Raw genomic sequence first — 19,140 nt, 5'->3', positions numbered from 1 at the left:
GGATGGGCCGAGAACCGGGGCCCGCCGTGCCCACCGCGCTCGCCCAGACCTGGGCCGGAGCCCGGGGGCCCGTGTCTGCGTCCGGTCTGGAGTTTCCTGGTCGCCCCCAGCAGGCGGCCGCATTGTTTGGGTCGAGGTGTCTCCAGGGACCCTAACTCCAGCGATTAACTGTGGCAACGTCAGTGCAGCGGCCGGGCGGGTTTCCCGGTTGTGGGGTGTAGACAGAGCGGCCCAGAGTTGTGGGGTATGGACAGAGAGTGGTCCAGAGTTGTGGGGTGCGGACAGAGCGGCCCAGAGTTGTGGGGTATGGACAGAGAGTGATCCAGAGTTGTGGGGTGTGGACAGAGCGGCCCAGAGTTGTGGGGTGTTGACAGAGCGGCCCAGAGTTGTGGGGTATAGACAGAGAGTGCTCCAGAGTTGTGGGGTGTAGACAGAGCGGCCCAGAGTTGTGGGGTATAGAGAGTGGCCCAGAGTTGTGGGGTGTAGACAGAGCGGCCCAGAGTTGTGGGGTGTGGACAGAGCGGCCCAGAGTTGTGGGGTGTGGACAGAGCGGCCCAGAGTTGTGGGGTGTAGACAGAGCGGCCCAGAGTTGTGGGGTGTAGACAGAGCGGTCCAGAGTTGTGGGCTGTTGACAGAGCAGTCCAGAGTTGTGGGGTGTGGACAGAGTGGCCCACAGTTGTGGGGTGTAGACGGAGCGGCCCAGAGTTGTGGGGTATAGAGAGTGGCCCAGAGTTGTGGGATGTAGAGAGAGAGTGGCCCAGAGTTGTGGGGTGTGGACAGAGTGATCCAGAGTTTTTGGGTGTGGACAGAGTGGCCCAGAGTTGTGGGGTATGGACAGAGAGTGGCCCAGAGTTGTGGGATGTAGAGAGAGAGTGGCCCAGAGTTGTGGGGTGTGGACAGAGCGGCCCAGAGTTGTGGGGTGCGGACAGAGCGGCCCAGAGTTGTGGGGTGCGGACAGAGTGGCCCAGAGTTGTTGGGTGTGGACAGAGTGGCCCAGAGTTGTGGGGTGTAGGCAGAGCGGCCCAGAGTTGTGGGGTATAGACAGAGAGTGGTCCAGAGTTGTGGGGTGCGGACAGAGCAGCCCAGAGTTGTGGGGTGTAGACAGAGAGTCGTCCAGAGTTGTGGGGTGTAGACAGAGCGGCCCAGAGTTGTGGGGTGTGGACAGAGTGGCCCACAGTTGTGGGGTGTAGACGGAGCGGCCCAGAGTTGTGGGGTATAGAGAGTGGCCCAGAGTTGTGGGATGTAGAGAGAGAGTGGCCCAGAGTTGTGGGGTGTGGACAGAGTGATCCAGAGTTTTTGGGTGTGGACAGAGTGGCCCAGAGTTGTGGGGTATGGACAGAGAGTGGCCCAGAGTTGTGGGATGTAGAGAGAGAGTGGCCCAGAGTTGTGGGGTGTGGACAGAGCGGCCCAGAGTTGTGGGGTGCGGACAGAGCGGCCCAGAGTTGTGGGGTGCGGACAGAGTGGCCCAGAGTTGTTGGGTGTGGACAGAGTGGCCCAGAGTTGTGGGGTGTAGGCAGAGCGGCCCAGAGTTGTGGGGTATAGACAGAGAGTGGTCCAGAGTTGTGGGGTGCGGACAGAGCAGCCCAGAGTTGTGGGGTGTAGACAGAGAGTCGTCCAGAGTTGTGGGGTGTAGACAGAGCGGCCCAGAGTTGTGGGGTATGGACAGAGTGGCCCAGAGTTGTGGGGTGCGGACAGAGCGGCCCAGAGTTGTGGGGTGCGGACAGAGCGGCCCAGAGTTGTGGGGTGCGGACAGAGCGGCCCAGAGTTGTGGGGTGCGGACAGAGCGGCCCAGAGTTGTGGGGTGCGGACAGAGCGGCCCAGAGTTGTGGGGTGCGGACAGAGCGGCCCAGAGTTGTGGGGTGCGGACAGAGCGGCCCAGAGTTGTGGGGTGCGGACAGAGCGGCCCAGAGTTGTGGGGTGCGGACAGAGCGGCCCAGAGTTGTGGGGTGCGGACAGAGCGGCCCAGAGTTGTGGGGTGCGGACAGAGCGGCCCAGAGTTGTAGGGTGTGGACAGAGCGGCCCAGAGTTGTAGGGTGTAGATGGAGAGCAGCCCCAGAGTTGGGTGCAGACAGGGGTTTCCGAGTGTGCCTCCTGGCCTGGCACCCGCCCGGCCACTTTCCTGGGATGAGGCCTTGGGCAGGTGACCGCCCACTCGTGCCTCAGTTCCCCTTAGAGGATGGCTCGGGAACGTGGCCTGCCAGGAGGCCGCTCTTGGCCATGAGGGGTCTGTCCGGGGCCCTGGGAGCGGCCCGTGTCAGTGATGCCGTGGTCACCGTGTGCTGTGGGAGGGGCCCGCGGGAGGCCGGCGGTCCCGCAGGGGGCCGGCTCCGGAGAGGAGGGGCGCAGCGGAGGGGGCAGCACCCCCACCCTGGCCGTGGGGTGAAGCGCACGGGGAGGTGTCCTGGCGTCTGGAACGGGCAGTGGGGGAGGGGAGGGGGGGTAGAGTGTGGTTAAAGTTTTACTGTGGAAACATAATTGTCACCGTGTGAACTTCATAAAAATGCCACCCCACCCGGTGGGTTTGACGACCAGAGACCGCAGGCACGGGACCCGGACTTGAGGGACGTTCCTCAGGTGGACGGCCCAGTGCTTGGGTGCCCACAGCGAGGGCCCTGGCCGACGGGCAGTGAGGGACGTGGGCACTTCTGGGGCCATGGGGACCAGCGGGGCGAGGGAGGCTGTGGTGGCCAGAGGGAAGGCCGTGGACTTGGGCTGGACGTGCGGGGCGGCCGTGGTGGCTGTGTCGTGGGGCGGGTCGGGGTGAGGAGAGGGGCACCGAGCAGGCCTGCGCGGCAGAGAGAGGGCAGCTGCCGGTGCTGGCAGCCCCAGGGTCAAGGGCAGGCCTCGCTCCCACTTTCTAGAATGAAGGCTGCTGGGAAGGGAGGGCCGGGGAGCAGATGAGGCTGTAGGGCCGGGACTGGGCGCTGGCTGTGGATGCCGGGGGGCGAGTGGGGGGAGGGGCAGGGGGGAGGCTGGTTGAGGCTGCAGGACGCACGTGGGAGGGACGGGAGGGACGGGAGGGACAGGCGTGCTGGCGGCCGTCCCTCCCACCCTCCCAGGGAAGACGACAGGGGTTCACTTTGCGATTGTGTGGTCTCCTGCCCCGTCTGTGTCAGAACCAACCGGGCCAGGCAGACAGTGAGGACGCAGGAGAAAACAGGGTGTCGGGGCGGCAGGCGGTGGGTGCAGCAGGTGCCCTGTTACATTTTACCTTTTCTTTGACTCGGTGGAAGTCCTGTAAACATTTCTTTTTCGAATTAGCGCTTGAAAGAGTTTCCTGTGGCTGCTGTAACAAATCACCACAAACTTCGGGGCTTCCGCATTGGAAGCCAGAAGTCCGAGATGGGTGTCACTGGGCCGAAACTGAGTGACACCTCCCTCCCGGAGAGCCCATTCCGTCCCCTCTCAGCTTCTGGGGGCCGTCCTCAGTCCTTGGGCCCCGCGTCCCCGGCTCCCCGGCTCCCTGCCTTCCTCCCACAAGGGCCCCTGCGATTGCAGACCCGGGGCCTCTCCCACCTCCACGTTGTCACACCTCCAAGTCCCTGCTGCCTGTCGGTGGCGTTCCCAGTCCGGGAACTGGGACCTGAGTCTCGGGACCGCTGTCCAGCCCCCCGCCGTGCTCCGCACCCGGTGTCTGGGAGGACCACCTTTCATCTCACACACCTTCTGGGGTGGGGCCGGTGGCCCGGGCAGAAGATCGGCCTCAGGTGACTTGTTCTTACTGCTTGGGGGGTGGGGCGTGGTCACTGCTCCCTTGACCGTCTGATGAAAACTGGAGTCTCTCCTGAGACGCGCTCTCTGTACACAGGCCCATGTGATTTTTACCCGTGATTTCTGGCTTCACTCGTTCAAAAGGTCACCTGATCCGTTGGTCCCTGTGCACCGGGCGGAGAGCTCTTGTGTTAGAGCTTTTCCCACAGACAACAGGTGCTTTGTCCTTTCTGGCCGTCTTCCGTCTCCCATCCTGTGGCTCGGCTGTCCCCAAGCCTCTAACCATGGTGACCCCCGAGGTACACCCTTCCCCGGCTGTGTTCCTGTTCACACGGTCATTTCTAGATAGACACACACGCACACACGCAGATGTGCACACACAGGCACACCCACACACGGACGCACACGCACAGACCTATCCCTCCACACAGACACAAGACACCCACGCAGATACTGAGAGGTACACACGCACACACAGATCCCCACAGAGGCACACACAGACACCTTCCCACAGACACAGAGGCACCCCCAGACACGCGTGCACACACACACCGTGCTACTCACCTTTTTCTGCATCTTGCTGTCCCTCAACCTGGGTCGTGATCACCCCTCCAGGACGCTGGGTGAAGGGCCAAGACGACAGATTGTCCGCGCCTCCTGCAGTGTCGTCTGAGCTTTCCGTTTTGCCACAGGTGCAGCGGAACCTCTGCTCTCCCAAGGCCCCTCCACCCCTTCCTCTCCCTCCACCTCCCACCACAGTCATAGCTTTTGGTTAAACCTCTGACCCTAGGGATGGTTTGTCACCGACCGGCCAGGACACTGAGTGCAGCAGCTTTCCCACCCGGCCCTGCCACCCGCCTATTCCAGAACTCTCTCCTGCCTTACACCCCCATTGTGGCGGTGCCTGCTGTTGGGGCGTCTTCTCCCGGGGTCCCGCGTCCTGCCCCAGTCTGTTCTGGTCCCGGGAAGGCCCCTGCACGGCTGTCGCCCAGCGTCCCCTGTGCCACTGTCCCTCTGTGTCGGTCCCCGCACTCTGGACCCCTCTCTCCGCCTGGGCTCACTCCTCGTTTTGCTGAAGGAGGTATTCTGGATAGCTAAGGGACATTACGTAGATATTACTCTCATCTTTGGTTCTGAAAATATCTTTACTCCTCAGTTACTTTTGGTTTAGCTGGGTATAGAATATTGAAAATACTGAAAAATATTTTCTCAGTTTTTAAAAAAAATTTTTTTTAATGTTTATTTATTTTTGAGAGGGAGGAAGAGAGAGAGGCAGAGTGTGAGCAGGGAAAGGGCAGAGAGAGGGAGACACAGAATCAGAAGCAGGTTCCAGGCTCCCAGCTGTCAGCACAGAGCCCGACATGGGGCTCAAACCCAGGAACCGTGAGATCATGACCTCAGCCAAAGTCGGACGCTCAACCGACTGAGCCACCCAGGTGCCCCTATTTTCTCAGGTTTTTGAAGATGTAGCTTCGTGGTCTTCCATTTCCATCACGGGTGCCGTTCTGACTTCAGTTGTCCCGTCTGTGATCTGGCCCCAGGAAGCTCACGGGGGCTTCCCTTGCTCCCCCCGTGCCCCGAACTAGCCCATGATGGTGCTTGTTCTCAACGCTGTGCCGCTGTGCTGGGCACGGGGTGGGGCCCTTCGGCCTGGGAACTGACTTTTCTGTTACTCCCGTGAGAATTTCCTGCTTTCAATCTTGAGTTCTTTCTGGAACTCCGTGTATCTGGAATTGGGATCTCCTGGCTGGCCTGCTAATCCCCTGATCTCTTTTCTCCTCTTGTTGATCTGGGAGACGTTTGCTCAGCTCTCGGGAGATTGTGTCCCATTGTCTCCCAGCCCTCTGTTAGTCCCTTTATCGCCATTATCCTTTTCCGTTTTCAAGAGTTCTGTTTTGGTTTCCCTTTTCTTTAAAAAAAAAAAATATCATCTTGTTCTTTATTCAGAGATTTAGGACCTTCTTTTCTGGAAGATAGTAAACATACTTCAAGTTTTTATTCTGGTTTTCTTTTTTCCTTCTCCCCCCCCACCCCCCCATTTTTCCTAAGACCATAAGACCATCTCTTCCATGAGACCAGGGTTTCTTCCTCAATAGCATTCATGGCTGATCTCAAACACCTAAAACTGCCGGGCGCGTAGAAATATCACGTAGTGTTCACATGTCCTGTGTCATTACTGATGTTGGGTGGGAGGGACTCGGGGGGTTTCCACCAGTTGCTGAGAAAGGTTTTCAGCATCTCCCAACACTGACTGCATTTGTCTGTTTCCGCTTTTTGCTCCTTCACACTTGGTTCATGTGTGTGAATCTGTTATTAAGTTGGCACACGTTTGTGGTGATGATTGTGCTGATGAATGGGGCTTGAAGTCTCATATTAAGTCAGCCCTCTGAGCTTCCTCACGCTTACTGTTTGCACAGCACACCTCTTCCGTTCTTTTGTGCTCAGCCTGTTTGTGTCCTTGTGTTCAGAGTCAGCTTCTTATAAAACCTACGGTTGAGTCCCGATCATGTATCCAGTTTGACAGTGTTGGCTTTTGAATGTGAACATTTTATCCATTTACATTTTTCAGTGTTTAAATATCCCTCCCCCAAATTGAAGAATTTTTTTATTAGCTGATAAATAATAAACACAAATTCCTCCAAAGCAACTTGGGGGTGGGGAATAAATGATATTGGGAATATTCCTTTTTTTTTTAAAGTAGGGTTCACGCCCAGAGCAGAGCCCAACATGAGGCTTGAACTCACGACCCTGAGCTCAAGACCTGAGCTGAGAGCAAGAGTCGGACGCTTAGCCGACAGAGCCACCAAGGCACCCCTATTTGGAATACCCTTAAAAAATTTTTTTTAATTTATTTATTTTGAGAGAGAGAGAGAGAGAGAGAGAGAGAGAAGCCCAAGCAGGCTCTGTGCTGTCAGCTCGAACTCACGAACTGTGAGATCATGGCCTGAGCTGCAATCAAGAGTCAGATGCTCAACTGACTGAGTCACCCAGGTGCCCCATAATTTTTGTTTTGAAAACTCATGTATTTGAAAAAAATTAAGGGGGGGGGGCGCCTGGGTGGCTCAGTCGGTTAAGCGACCGACTTCAGCTCAGGTCACGATCTCACAGTTCGTGAGTTCGAGCCCCGCGTCGGGCTCTGTGCTGGTGGCTTGGAGCCTGGAGCCTGCTTCGGACTCTGTGTCTCCCTCTCCCTCTGTCCCTCCCCGACTTGTGCTCTGCCTCTGTCTCTCAAAAAATAAATAAATGTACAGAAAACATCAGAAAAGAAATTAAGAGGGAAACACCAATATTTTAAAATATTTACTTACACGTCCACCGCTTCTGGTGTGCTTCCTTCCTTCCTGCAGATTTGTGTCTCTGTCCGGTATCCTTTCTCTTCCACTTGAAACGCTTTAGCATTTCTTGCCTGTTCAGTGACAAATCCTCCTGGTTTTCATTTATCTGAAATGCCTTTATTTTCCTTCAGTGTTAAAGGATCTCTTTGCCGGATGTAGAATTCCAGGTTGCCAGCGTCTTCTGGCTGCTGCATTTGTATGAAACCCTGTCATAGCCGTGGCGCCCCGTGTGTTAGGTGGCGATGCTGCTTTCCAGCTCTCGTCTTTGTCTTTCAGGGCTTCCGTTTTGTTTCGTGTTTCGAAGTTTATTTATTTATTTTGAGAGGGAGAGAGACTCCCAAGCAGGCCCCGTGCCGTCAGCACCGAGCCCGACACAGGGCTCGGACCCGTGAACCATGAGATCGCGACCTGAGCCAAAACCAAAAGCTGGACGTTTAACTGACGGAGCCCCCGGCACCCCTATCTCTCGGCACTTGAGTGCGATATGCGTGGGACGGTTTTCTTGGTATTCATCCTGCCCTGGCTTTGTTGAGCCTCTTGGATCTATACGTTTGTAATTTTTCACCAAGTCTGGGGAAAATTCGTTCATGGTTTCTTCAAGTATTTTTTTCTATCTCATTTATTCTCTCCTTTTGGTGTTCCTATTACATTTATTGTTGGTGCTTGATGTTGTCCCACTGGGCATCAGGCTCTGTCCATTTTAAAAATCATTTTTGCCAGTTTTCATATTGGGTAGTTTCTATTAGTCTGTCTTCAAGTTAACTCACCCCTCCTTCTGCCTCCAGTGTGTTCTTAATTCCATCTGGTGAGTTTCCACATTTCAGTTACTGCAGTTTTTATTTCTAGAATTTCCACTTGCTTTAAAAAAAAAATTTTTTTTTTAAATTTTAAAGTGAGCTTTACACCCAGTGCGGGGCTTGAACTCGTGACCCTGAGATCAAGCCACATGCTGTACTGACTAAGCCAGCCTGGTGCCTACTTTTATTTATAGTTTCTGTTTCTCTACTGAGATATGTCATCTGTTTATTGTGATCATATTTTGCATTAAAGTTGTCACTTTATATTAGCTGCCTTAAGGTCTTATCTGCTAATTTCAACCCCTGGGTTTCTCAGGATCAATTTCTGTGGACTCGTTTTTCTCTTGACTGTGGGTCATCCTCCCGTTTCTGTGAACATCGGGTAATCCTTGATCATGTGCTGAGCGTTGTGGACGGTCCACTGTGGTGATTCTCGCTTCTGGAGAGTTTTGCGTTTTGTTCCGGAAGTTAATTTGTCTTGACTCAAACTGAGATCTCCGCTCTCGTCTCTGCCTCGCGCACTTGGCCTACCAGCTCCTCGCCTCTGCTCCTTGGGGCAGCTCAGGGGCTGGCCGAGGGCCTGGGCCGAGTTTACAGACCCACCTCAGGGCTATCTGTCTTCCAGGCTGCCTCCTTTCTGAGACATTAAGGTGTCCCCCTCACTTCCAGCCGTGCCCAAACTCTGTTCTCGGCCTTGAAGCTAGGAGGCTTGCTGCCTTCCACCAGAGTTCCAGCCATCTGTACGAACGCGTGTCTTACCCAGGGCAACCCGTTCTTTTAGGGGACGACCCCTCTGCTTTCCACCTGCTTTTCACGTTCTCAGGTGCCTTCAGATGGTTGGCTTTCGTATCTTGTAACCGGCCGGAACTTGATTTAGCAGCATAGGAGAACGCGTGAGGCTCTTTGCTTCACTGCTAGACCTCCTGTGCTTTGCTGAGTAGCCAGGCATCGATCTTTGGGTTCACTTGTTTCTCGTCAGGAGAATCCAGGAACCAGGGAGTGAGCGCCTCTAGTCTAAAAGCTTTTCCTTAACAAACCCAGGATATCGTAAAGCCCAGGGCTGGCTCTTCTCTGACCTCTCGGGCTGGCGACCCCGGGGCCCGGCTTGAGTTGCCTGGGCGTGGGGCTCCATCTGAGGCCGGAGCGGAAGGACGCAGACCACTGGCTCAGGCACCGTGTCCTCCACCCCACCGTCTAGTTAGACCTGGGGCAAAATGCTTTCCGTGCGCAGTTTCCGTCGGAAGGTAAGGTGAAGGATGGGGCCTCTGTGAGGATTAGCTAGGATAGCGTGTGTGTGTCTCACATGGGGGACTTTTGTCGGTGACTGTTAGTGACGTCACGTCTGGGCTTGCGGTGTCGTTGCCTGAGTGGATGTGCCCCGGAGGTGCCCAGGTGGGAGACTCAGACCTTGTGGAGCACATCTTTTTTTTTTTTTCTTAATGTTCATTTATTTTTGAGAGAGAGAGAGAGAGAGAAAGTGTGTGTGAGTGAGCACGAGCGGGGGGCGGGGTGGGGTGCAGAGAGAGGGGAACAGAGGATCCGAAGTGGGCTCTGAGCTGACAGCAGAGAGCCCAGTGCGGGGCTCGAACTCACGAACCATGAGATCGTGCCCTGAACCGAAATCAAGAGCCGGACGCTTCACTGACCGAGCTACCAGGCGCCCCTGTGGCTCCTCTCTGAACGCGGTCAGAGGAGCTGAGCCCAGGACACATGTTCCCTGGGAGGTACTGGGCAGGTGCCCAGACCACCCGCTCCCCAGAGCCCTGCGTCCCTAGTTGCCTGGAGTCCAGCCAGATTCTGTGTCCAGCCAGATTCAGAGTCACAGCCGGTTCTGTGAGGTTCAGCATTCAGCAGCCCGTCGGCTTCCTCGCTGAGAGGCCGGGGCGGCCGGGGCCCAGGGGGAGGAGGGCTCCCTGCGCCCGTCTGTCGTGGTAGTCTCCTGCGGCTGTGGTAACAAAGCCCCACAAACCGGGGGCTCCAAGTAGCAGGAATTTGTTCTCTTGCCGTTCTGGGGGCCAGAAGTCCAAATCCAGGTGGTGGCAGCGCTGTGCTCCCTTCGGGGCTCTTCTGGGGGCCGCTGGTGGTCATGGGCTGTGGCCACACCGCCCCGTCTCTGCCTCCGTGTTCACGTGACCTCTCCCCTGCCTGCGTCGGACCTCTCCTCCGCCTCCCTCTCATAAGGACACTTGGGATGGCGTCCGGGGCCTGCCCAGATCATCCAGAAGCATCTCCTGTCTCAGAATCCTTAACGTAAGCCCACCCGCAAAGACCCTGTTTCCAAAGGGGGTCGTTTCCAAGTTCTGTGGATTAGGGCCTGATGTCTTTGGGGCCACCATCAGCCCACGACGCCCTGCCAGGACCTGGGAGGTGAGGAGCCAGGTGGGGTCGCCAGGGGGCGGGGCCTCCTGCCCGCGCGACCCCCTCTGGTCACCCCTCCTCCATTGCTTCCAAATGGGGTTCTGCCCTCAGCCTCCCCGTGGGCAGGACCCAGCCTTCCCCACGCTGACGTGGGCACCGGGACTGGGCGTGTTTGTGGCCTGTCCTGTCTTCCTGGGAGTGACAGAGAAAGATGTGGAGAGCAGAAGGATTTCTGTCAGCCCTGCCTGTTCCTCCAGATTCCTGTAGGGAATGGCCGAGACTATATGTGGGCAGGAGAATGTCACGTGGGGGGCCTGACATAAGGCCCATTTGTTGACGAGGAAAATCGTTCTCAGCCTTTCATAGGTGTTCAGGGGTGAGGCAAGGCAGGTGAGGGCAGGGGATTGAGTGAGGGGGGCCGGCGGGCAGGTGGACGCAGGGTTGGCTCGTCCCCTCCTGTCCTTGGCCTGCCGCTGTCCACTCTGCCCAAGGAAGCGGCTGTGAGGGGTTGGGAGAGGTGCGGGGGGAGGGGGGCGAAGGGGGAGGGTGAAGTGGGCAGGAACGGAGGTGACAGTCCGAGTGCTGGTAATGGGAGATGGCCGGGCTCCCGCAGAGAGGAACCAAGGGCTACTGAGTCACCATGAGGGCCTCCCCCTCCTCCATCCCTTCGGCTAGATTTGTCAGACAAAACACCGTGCGGTATTTGGGACATATTTAGACTAAAAAGTTACTCATTTTTTACCTGAAATTCACATTTCACCGGGTGTCCTGTATGTTTAACTCGCTAAAGCCGACAACTCCGTAGTCCCGCTGTGCCCGGGTTGAAAAACCACAAACAATAAATATTGAGTAGAGATAAGAAAGGAAAGTCAGGGGGCACCTGGGTGGCTCAGGTCACGATCTCGTGGTTTGTGGGTTTGAGCCCCGTGTCAGGCTCTGTGCTGACAGCCTGGAGCCTGGAGCCTCCTTTGGATTCTTTTTTTTTTTTTTTAATTTTTTTTTTTTTTATGTTTATTTTTTTCTGAGTGGGGGAGGGTCAGAGAGAGAGGGAGACACAAAATCCGTAGCAGGCTCCAGGCTCTGAGCTGTCAACACAGAACCCGATGTGGGGCTCAAACTCAGGGACCGCGAGATCATGACCTGAGCTGAAGTAGGAGGCTTAACTGCCTGAGCCCCCCAGGTGCCCCAAGCCTGCTTTGGATTCTGTGTCTCCCCCCTCTCTGCCCCTCCCCCACTCATTCTCTGTCTCTCTCTCTCTCCTTCAAAAAATAAAAAAAACGTTAAAAAGAAATAAGTAAATAAATAAATATTTAAAAAAAGAAAGTCAATTAACAACAGGAAGGGAAAATCGAGATGGCTTAGCCCCCGTATTTCAAGATATTGAGCTAGAATTTGTTTCTGGAATGGAGAATAGCACCCCCAGGCCCATCAGCTACAGATCCTGGAGGGTCGCAGTTCCCGCTTGGCCTGCTCCTGACTCTCGGCAGTGGTCAGGCAGGTGCCCAGAGCAAGCCGGGCTCCCGGGAGGTCTGCCCGCTGGCTGCGGGGGTAGGTTGGCCTCAGTCTGCCCTTTGGGTCCTGCTGGGTCCTGGCTGTGGGGGCTGGGCGGGGGCGGGCTGCGGCTTCCGGCCCTCCTCTGAGCTCCTGGTCGGCGTGATGCTTCCCCTCCGTTAGGACTTCTGAAGTTCACGGCCTCGGTGTGTCCTCACCTCTGGCAGGTGGACCCTGAGTGGATCCGGATCCTGCCTGGCCCCGCGTTCCCCTGCTCGCAGATAGGTCCCGATGCCCACACATGATCTGAGTGTGGGTGCCGCTCCCTCAGAAGGACGTCGGAGGTGACCTAGTGCCACCCCTGGGCTGACAGCAGACGCGGCTGGCGTGTGGGGCCCGCCGGTCCGCAGGACAGTTGGGGCATCGGTGGGCATTGGAGGAGTTAGTGGGGTCCGAGCTGAGCCGGGGAGAGGTGAAGGATGGGGAGGAGTGAATTCTCCGAAGGAGTCGGGCTGTGTGGTCTCCCGTGCGTCCCCCTGACCTTCCGTGGGTGGCCGTGCCGTCCGCCAGCAGCGGCTGGCACCGGGACGGAGGCGAGGCCGTCACCGTCACTGTTGAGAACGGTCTTCCTGTGCTGCCGAAGGAGCCGGTCCGCAGCCGCCGAACGCATGAAGGCGCCCACGGGTGAGGCAGGCGCGGGACGGTCCTGAGGCGGTGACCACAGGCCTGCCCGCCAGGCACACTGCGGTTTGGGCTGGCCTCGGCAGGCAGGCTGGGTCCCCAGAGAAGCGGGCCAGCGTTACTGGTTGGAGATGAGCCCGAGGGAAGGTGCGGGCAGGTGGAGGCGAGCCTGGTGGCTTCAGGGCAGGTGCCGAGTGAGCGGGAGAAGGCGCGGGGCTGAGCTCTGCCCCGGAGGCCAGGTGACGGCGGGCTGCTGCGGGGCGCTGGGGGTCTGGCTCGCCTCCCTTCTGCCGAGCTTCCTTCCGTAATCGAGGTCTTTCTTAAACTCCTTCTTGTGTGGAAAACGTCCTTCATGTGACGTGAATAAAGGAAGTCACGTCGCAGTGCCCCCGCCTCAGTAGCTTTGTGCCGTCCAGCACGGCGGAGGGAGTGCAGAACGACAGGGGAGAGTCCGCGGGGCAGGCCAGTGACCGGGCCCCTGCGTGTGCTCGGGGGACGCTGGTTGTGGATGTGGACGCCCATGCCTGGTGTCGTCCCAGGCTGCAGACTGCCCCACCCCCGAGCCCCTGTGAGCCCCGTATGACAGGGCGCACTGCCCTAGTGGTCGAGGTCTCACGTGTTGATTTCTCTTTGAGATGAGAGAGCATGTGACGTTTGCTCCTCTTGATGGGCTCGCCCACAGATTTTGCTTGATGTAAACTTCATGTCCCAAAAGATTAGAATCCCTCAGGAGATATATGAGTGTTTTTGAGCCAGTAAAACGGACCTGTGTAATTTAAATGATACTCTTTCTGCCGAATGTAGACTTTGTCCTCCTCACGCTAGGAAAGGGGCCAGTGCTGGGTTAGAACTGCTGCTGGGAGCCGGCCGGGGCCTGTAGGTGGGACACCGGGAGCCGGCCGGGGACACCTGTGCCGCTGGGCACCATCCTGTCCCCTCAGGCCCTTGTGTCTGGAGGGCTTTGGGCACTTGCGGTGGTCGCGGGCCTCCCTGTGCGGCCACCGAGCCATGACTGGGGCCTGTGACTAGGACTGGGGAGCAGGGACCGAGGGGTCTCAGCCGCCCCCCCACCCCCACCCGCACCACCGCCCACTCAGGGCCACGAAAGTTCTCCTGAAGGAGGAGGCTGGGGAAGTTTCCGGCTAGTGTTTCAAGCTTTCTTTTTTTTTTTTAATTTTTTTTTTTTTTTTTTTTCCCCAACGTTTTTTATTTATTTTTGGGACAGAGAGAGAGCATGAACGGGGGAGGGGCAGAGAGAGAGGGAGACACAGAATCGGAAGCAGGCTCCAGGCTCCGAGCCATCAGCCCAGAGCCTGACGCGGGGCTCGAACTCACGGACCGCGAGATCGTGACCTGGCTGAAGTCGGACGCTTAACCGACTGCGCCACCCAGGCGCCCCTCAAGCTTTCTTTATGTAGTCAGTATGACATTAGCATAACTCTTTTTTCAACTCCACGGTATTTTCGGTGTTTTCGGAATTCCTAATGCTATTAGGCTGCAGGTAGTAACTGTACATACGTTTTTTTGATGTGTTCCGAGAGACGAGACCTTCAAGTTGCCAGTGTTTAAGCTCTTCTCTCTTTTTCTTATTTCTTTCTCCTCTTTCCTGATTGCTTATAATCGCCCTGTTTCCTGATCTGAGAGCTGCTTTGCTGTTGGAGTGAGTTCTGGTCTCCCCTGCTGATCCCCGTGGGGGTGGGGGGGGCTGGGGGGGCTGCTTAGCGAGGGGCAGCCTCTTCCTGGGGAGTGGGGAGCCCGGCCAGGAGGGCAGACAAGTCGCGCTCTCAGATCCGAGGTCCCTGCGGCTTGGCCTCTTGGCCAAAGAAACCTCTTGGTTTCTTTGGACGTGAAGTGTTGAAACCTCAGGAACCGGCATTAAAAAAAGCCCCACGCACAAAGGCTGCATAATCACAAAATGCCGGGCCGGAGCATTTTCTGTGTTGTGCTCTTCTGTTCAGCCTTCTATAAATCAGCCAACAAGCACACACGCTAATCATCCCCGTGGCTGCTGAGCTGCCCCCCAGGTTGGATTGGCGTCACATTGGGGGACGAGGCCACCGAGGAACCGAGACAGACTCTTTGAGGGCCAGGTAAATAATTTTGTCGGTAGAAAAACCTCAAGGGAGGTCAGCGTCTCACGTGCTGACACAAAGCGAGAGGCGGCTGGGGGCGTGCCGACGGGCCCAAGCGGAATTAGCCGAGTGTGTTCAGTCATGACTGGGCAGCCTCGCTTTCCTCATTGGCGCGACCTGCGAGGTCCCAGCGGGGAGGTAGTCATCCGGTGGCCCTTTCCCTCAGCCAGCGTGTTCCGCTCGGTCGTCCGTTTCTCTCAGGTGCGCACGGTACGATTTCCTGACTCAGCACATCACAGATTAGGTTTGAGGGAACGTATTTCGGAGCGTTAAGCATGCGTTGCTGCCTGGAAACAAATGCAGGCTGCTCTGTGTCGATAGTAGGAGTGAGAGCAAGTCAAGTGAAATCGTTCACGGTTTTGCTCATCACCGCTGCTGCGTAACAGATAGTCCCTGGCACGTGGCGGCAGAGGATGACCCGCGTTTCTCACCTTGTAGCTTCTGTGGTCGGCACTGTGAGGCTTAGTTGGGTCCTTTGTCCCAGGGCTGTGCCCGCGGTGGTGGCCAGGCCGCAGGGGGGGGACGGTCTGCATCCGGGCTCGGCTCTCGTGGGGGCGGTGGCCCCGGAAGATGTGACACAGCTACCGGCAGGCCTCGTGACTTCGCCGGCTGGCGGCCTGAGACATCGTTCTTTGCCGTGGGGGCTGCTTCTTAGGGCAGCTCGCGACCCGGCAGCTGACTTCCTTCGGCGTGAGCGAGGGAAAGCTGAGGAAGACAAAAACCAGTGTCTGTAGTGCTCTAGGAAGTGACGTCTCCTCCCTTCTGCCCTGTTTACTAGGGGTGAGGCACCAAGTTCAGCCCGGATCCCATGGGGAGGGACTGCCGAGGGCGGGACGACTAGGAGGGTGCCATCGACTTGTATCACAAACACAGAGAGGCGGCAGGGGGCTCTGTCACTGTCCAGCCTCCGGTCCCAGTGAGCCCCGTCCCCCCCACGTGCAGAACACTCCTCCCGAGACCCTCCCACGGCAGCGCCGGCTCCAAGTCCCGAGTCCCGCCACGTAGACGGACTCCAGGCGTGGGTCGGCGGCCTGGATGTCGCTCCCGGGCACAGCCCCCCGAGCGCCCCTGCTCCCCATCCTGACCTGGGGAGGCCACTCTCAGCCCCTCCACCTACAGCGGAGCGTGGGACGGCCGCTGCAGACACGCCTGCTGCTGACGAGGGCGTGCGAGGGCACGAGGGGTCCTCGGTGCGTCAGTGCTGCCTGGCAGGTGTGCAGGTGCCCGGCTGGGTCCCCGGTATTTGTGGAACGGATGCGGACAGGCACCAGCTTGCTCCTTTGTATCAGCAGAGCCGTTGTAGGGCCTCGGGTGTTTAGGGGAAAGCGTGAGATTGTACACACGGAAGGTACTGCCGTCCAGTAGCCATTTTAGAAGAATGTCCTTCTTTCGCCCCCGAGTCCAAGATGTCTTTTAGGGAGGGCACGGGAAATCTCCCTTGCCCGGTCCGTGGGGGGCGCGAGCCCACCCCTCTAGGACGTCCGGGGGCTCGTCGACGACGCACTGCTGGTGTCTCTCGGGCTCTTCGTGTCAGGGCCGCGCCGTGGACGCTGGTGGGGTCCTCTGGGAGCATCGCCCGCCGCGCACCCGGCCGGCTGGCTCGGGTGAGTTCGGTCTGCGCCTCTGCCGACGCGGACGTGGGGGCAGCGGCCGGACCCCCCCAAGGCAGCCCCGCGCCGGCTCAAGCTTGCGCCACGGGTGAATAAAAAGAAACGCGCCCGGCGAGTCCAACAAACGGCACAAACGGGAGGCTGCTCCCAGACAAGGGACATGCAGTTCATCGCGACCGCCGCCGCCACGGGCAGACTCACACACAGAATGCCTCGTTGGGCGCCTCCCTTGCCGTTCGTTGACCGTCGCGCTCACAGACGTGTTGGGACAGGCCACCCTTCCCTTGTGGAGCTGCCACAGGTTTGAAGTCTCGGGGACGGGTTTACGGCTCGGCTGCTCGCACGAGTGCTGGAGGGGGCGGCCGCACGTGGGGAGCGTGGCCAGGCCGCGGGCGCCCTGTGGACACAGCGCGGGGACACGGCCGCTGTGACCCTGCCGCGACGCCACACCCGGGCCTGCCGGTCAGCCGCCTTCTCCCCGCTCGCGTGTTTGTTCTTCCGCCCGCCTGTGGGGAGCCGCAGAAGCTCCCTGGGCTCTGCCGTCCCCTGGTGTTTTCTGGCAGGTTCTGTTCCTTCCTACAAGACCTGTCTTCTCTCTCTGAAAGTTTTTATTTTATTTTATTTTTTTAACGTTTATTCATTTTTCGAGAGACAGAGTGAGACACAGAGTATGAGCGGGGGAGGGGCAGAGAGAGGGAGACACAGAATCCGAAGCAGGCTCCGGGCTTCCAGCCGTCAGCCCAGAGCCCGACGCGGGGCTCAAACTCCTAAATGGCGAGATCATGACCTGAGCCGAAGTCGGACGCTCAACCGACTGAGCCCCCCAGGCGCCCCTCTCTGACAGTTTGATGGGTCTCATTTCACTTAGCCTACGCAGCATTTGGTGGCCACTTTGTTTGAAGGTTCCCGTTTGTCTGTAGCTCGGGAAAAGAGTCCGTTAATTTTTGGACCGACTAACCAACCAGGTTTTATTGGGTAAACATTGACTACCACTAATGAATTTAGTCAGTCTGTCCATCCACCCACCCACCCACCCATCCATCTGTCCACCCCTCCCTCCCTCCCCATCCATCTGTCCTTCCCTCCCTCCTCCATCTGTCCATCCATCCACCCATCCATCCATCCATCTCTCCATCTATCCTCCCCCAATCCCTCCATCCATCCATCACTTCCATGCCCCCCCCCCAATCTCTGGACCTGTCTCCAAGATTCTCTGAAGAGAATTTTGTTTTCCACATAATGTACAATTTAAGTCCTACAACTCAAATGCACCCTACAAACCTGGGGAACCCTTTCTGGCTGCCCTCTGTGGGTGATGTAGCGACAGACGAACAGAGAGACTTATCACCGAATTATCCACGTTTTCTTCCCCTCCAGTCCCGCTTGTCCCCTTGGCGGCTTCCTGCTCCAGCCTATTCTGGACCGATCCTGCCCCTGGTCCCCCTGGTCCCCCTGGTCCCCCTGGTCCCCCTGGTCCGCCTGCTCCCTCTAGAGGCTGCCCTGTGTTTGGGGTTTTGTAGACTCTGTTCACTTGTTCTTCTGTTTGTGGTAGCCTTTTCCCGAGGCCGCCTCTTTGTGCACGTGTGTGCGTCCTGGTTGGGGTTCTGAGAGTCTCTTTGGGAGCCCGCTTGTGTCCGCTTCCGCCCGTGTGTCTGGCTGGTCACTGAGACAGAAGCAGCTTTGAGGAAGAGTTTGTTTCGACCGTTAAGTTTGAGGTGCCCCCAGACTTGCGGGAGGGTGTGGGTGGGAGATCAGCATGTGGGAGACCCTGGCCTCGAGGGGTCCAGTCGCTCGGGGCGGAGGGAGCGAGCTGGGACCCCCACACTCGAGGCCAAGCAGAGCAGGACCCGGAAGGGGGAGGCGCAGCGTGTTGAGTTTGTTGAGAAGCCAGGGAATGCAGACCCAGCAGAGTCCGTGGGACGCGGCTCCCTGGGCTCGTTGGTGGCCAGGCGAGCGTGTTTGCGGGCACGAGGGGCCGGAGGCCCGTTTGCAGAGGGAGGGCGAGGGTGGGAGGCGGGGTGCGGAGACCCCAGGAGGGTAAGCCTTGGAGGCGCTGCCGAGGGGAGGAGAGGCGCTGCGGGAAGATGAGTCCAGCGAGAGCTTTCCTCCTCTCCAGTTCAGAGGGGCTCGGGGACTGTGAGAAGCTGTGCGGTGGCCCACTTGAGAGGGAGCCACGTCACGCCAGGGGAGAAGGGCAGCGGGCGTGGCAGCTTCCTGAGAGAGTGGGGGCCTGGGGGGAGGCCTAGGCGGAGAAGCCAACCCGAAGCGGGAGGGTGTGCGCAGGGGGGGAGGGGGGAGGCTGTGCACACCGGCCTCCCAGCGTGGCCGCTGGGCTGGCGGGACTTGTCTGTTCCCTGCAAAGGAGAGCAGCAGGGGGCCGAAGATGGGTGGGTCTGGGTGCTCATGAGCGGAGCAGGACCCCTCAGGGGCTGAGGAGCGTGACTTCGGGGCGGGGCCCAGGCCCCCCGGGCAACCGTGGCCCCACAGCACGTGCTGTGGAGAAAGCCCGCCGCCAGCTCCTCTGGGGTGGGGTGTCCCCAGGTGGGCGCAGAGGATGTGAGCGGGGACGAGGATCTGAGCGGGCTCTTTCCCGGTGGACGGGAGGCCGAGGGGGAAGGGCAGGGGTCACCAGGGAGCAGGGGTGAGGCCACGGTCGGAGAGGAGCCGGCGGGACACAGGTGGCCCTGAGAGGGCTGGCCAGGGCGAGGAGGAGGAGGCTTTGGGGTGGGGAGGCCCAGGGATGGCGGGGGCTGGGGGTGGCACAGCTGGTGGACTGCAGGGGGCAGTAGGTTGGGGGAGGGTGCGGCCTGGGCCCAGGGGAGGCGTGCGGTCCTAGGTGCATAGATGGATGGGGTGGGGTAGGTGGAAGTCAGGGACCAAAGAGGAGGAGTGGGAGGAGGGGGAGGGGGGTATGGGGGAGGGGGAGGAGGTGTTTCTAGCAAAAGGCGTGTTTGTCGCGCAGAGGGAGGTGGTGGGTGGCCGAGTGTGGGAAATGGGTTTGTAGCTGCGGGGAGGGCTCTCAGCT

General features: G+C 58.4%; 1 protein-coding gene across 1 annotated transcript in view; it reads left to right on the top strand.

Annotated features, from left to right (window-relative positions):
• RGS12 (regulator of G protein signaling 12) overlaps nucleotides 1–19,140 on the top strand; it is a 119,745-nt gene that overhangs the window by 445 nt on the left and 100,160 nt on the right. The gene's annotated exons all lie outside the window — the stretch shown is intronic.

This window comes from Neofelis nebulosa, chromosome 3 (genome assembly GCF_028018385.1).
Source record: "Neofelis nebulosa isolate mNeoNeb1 chromosome 3, mNeoNeb1.pri, whole genome shotgun sequence".
Lineage (NCBI taxonomy): Eukaryota > Metazoa > Chordata > Mammalia > Carnivora > Felidae > Neofelis > Neofelis nebulosa.
This window is presented reverse-complemented; position numbering and strand designations above follow the sequence as displayed.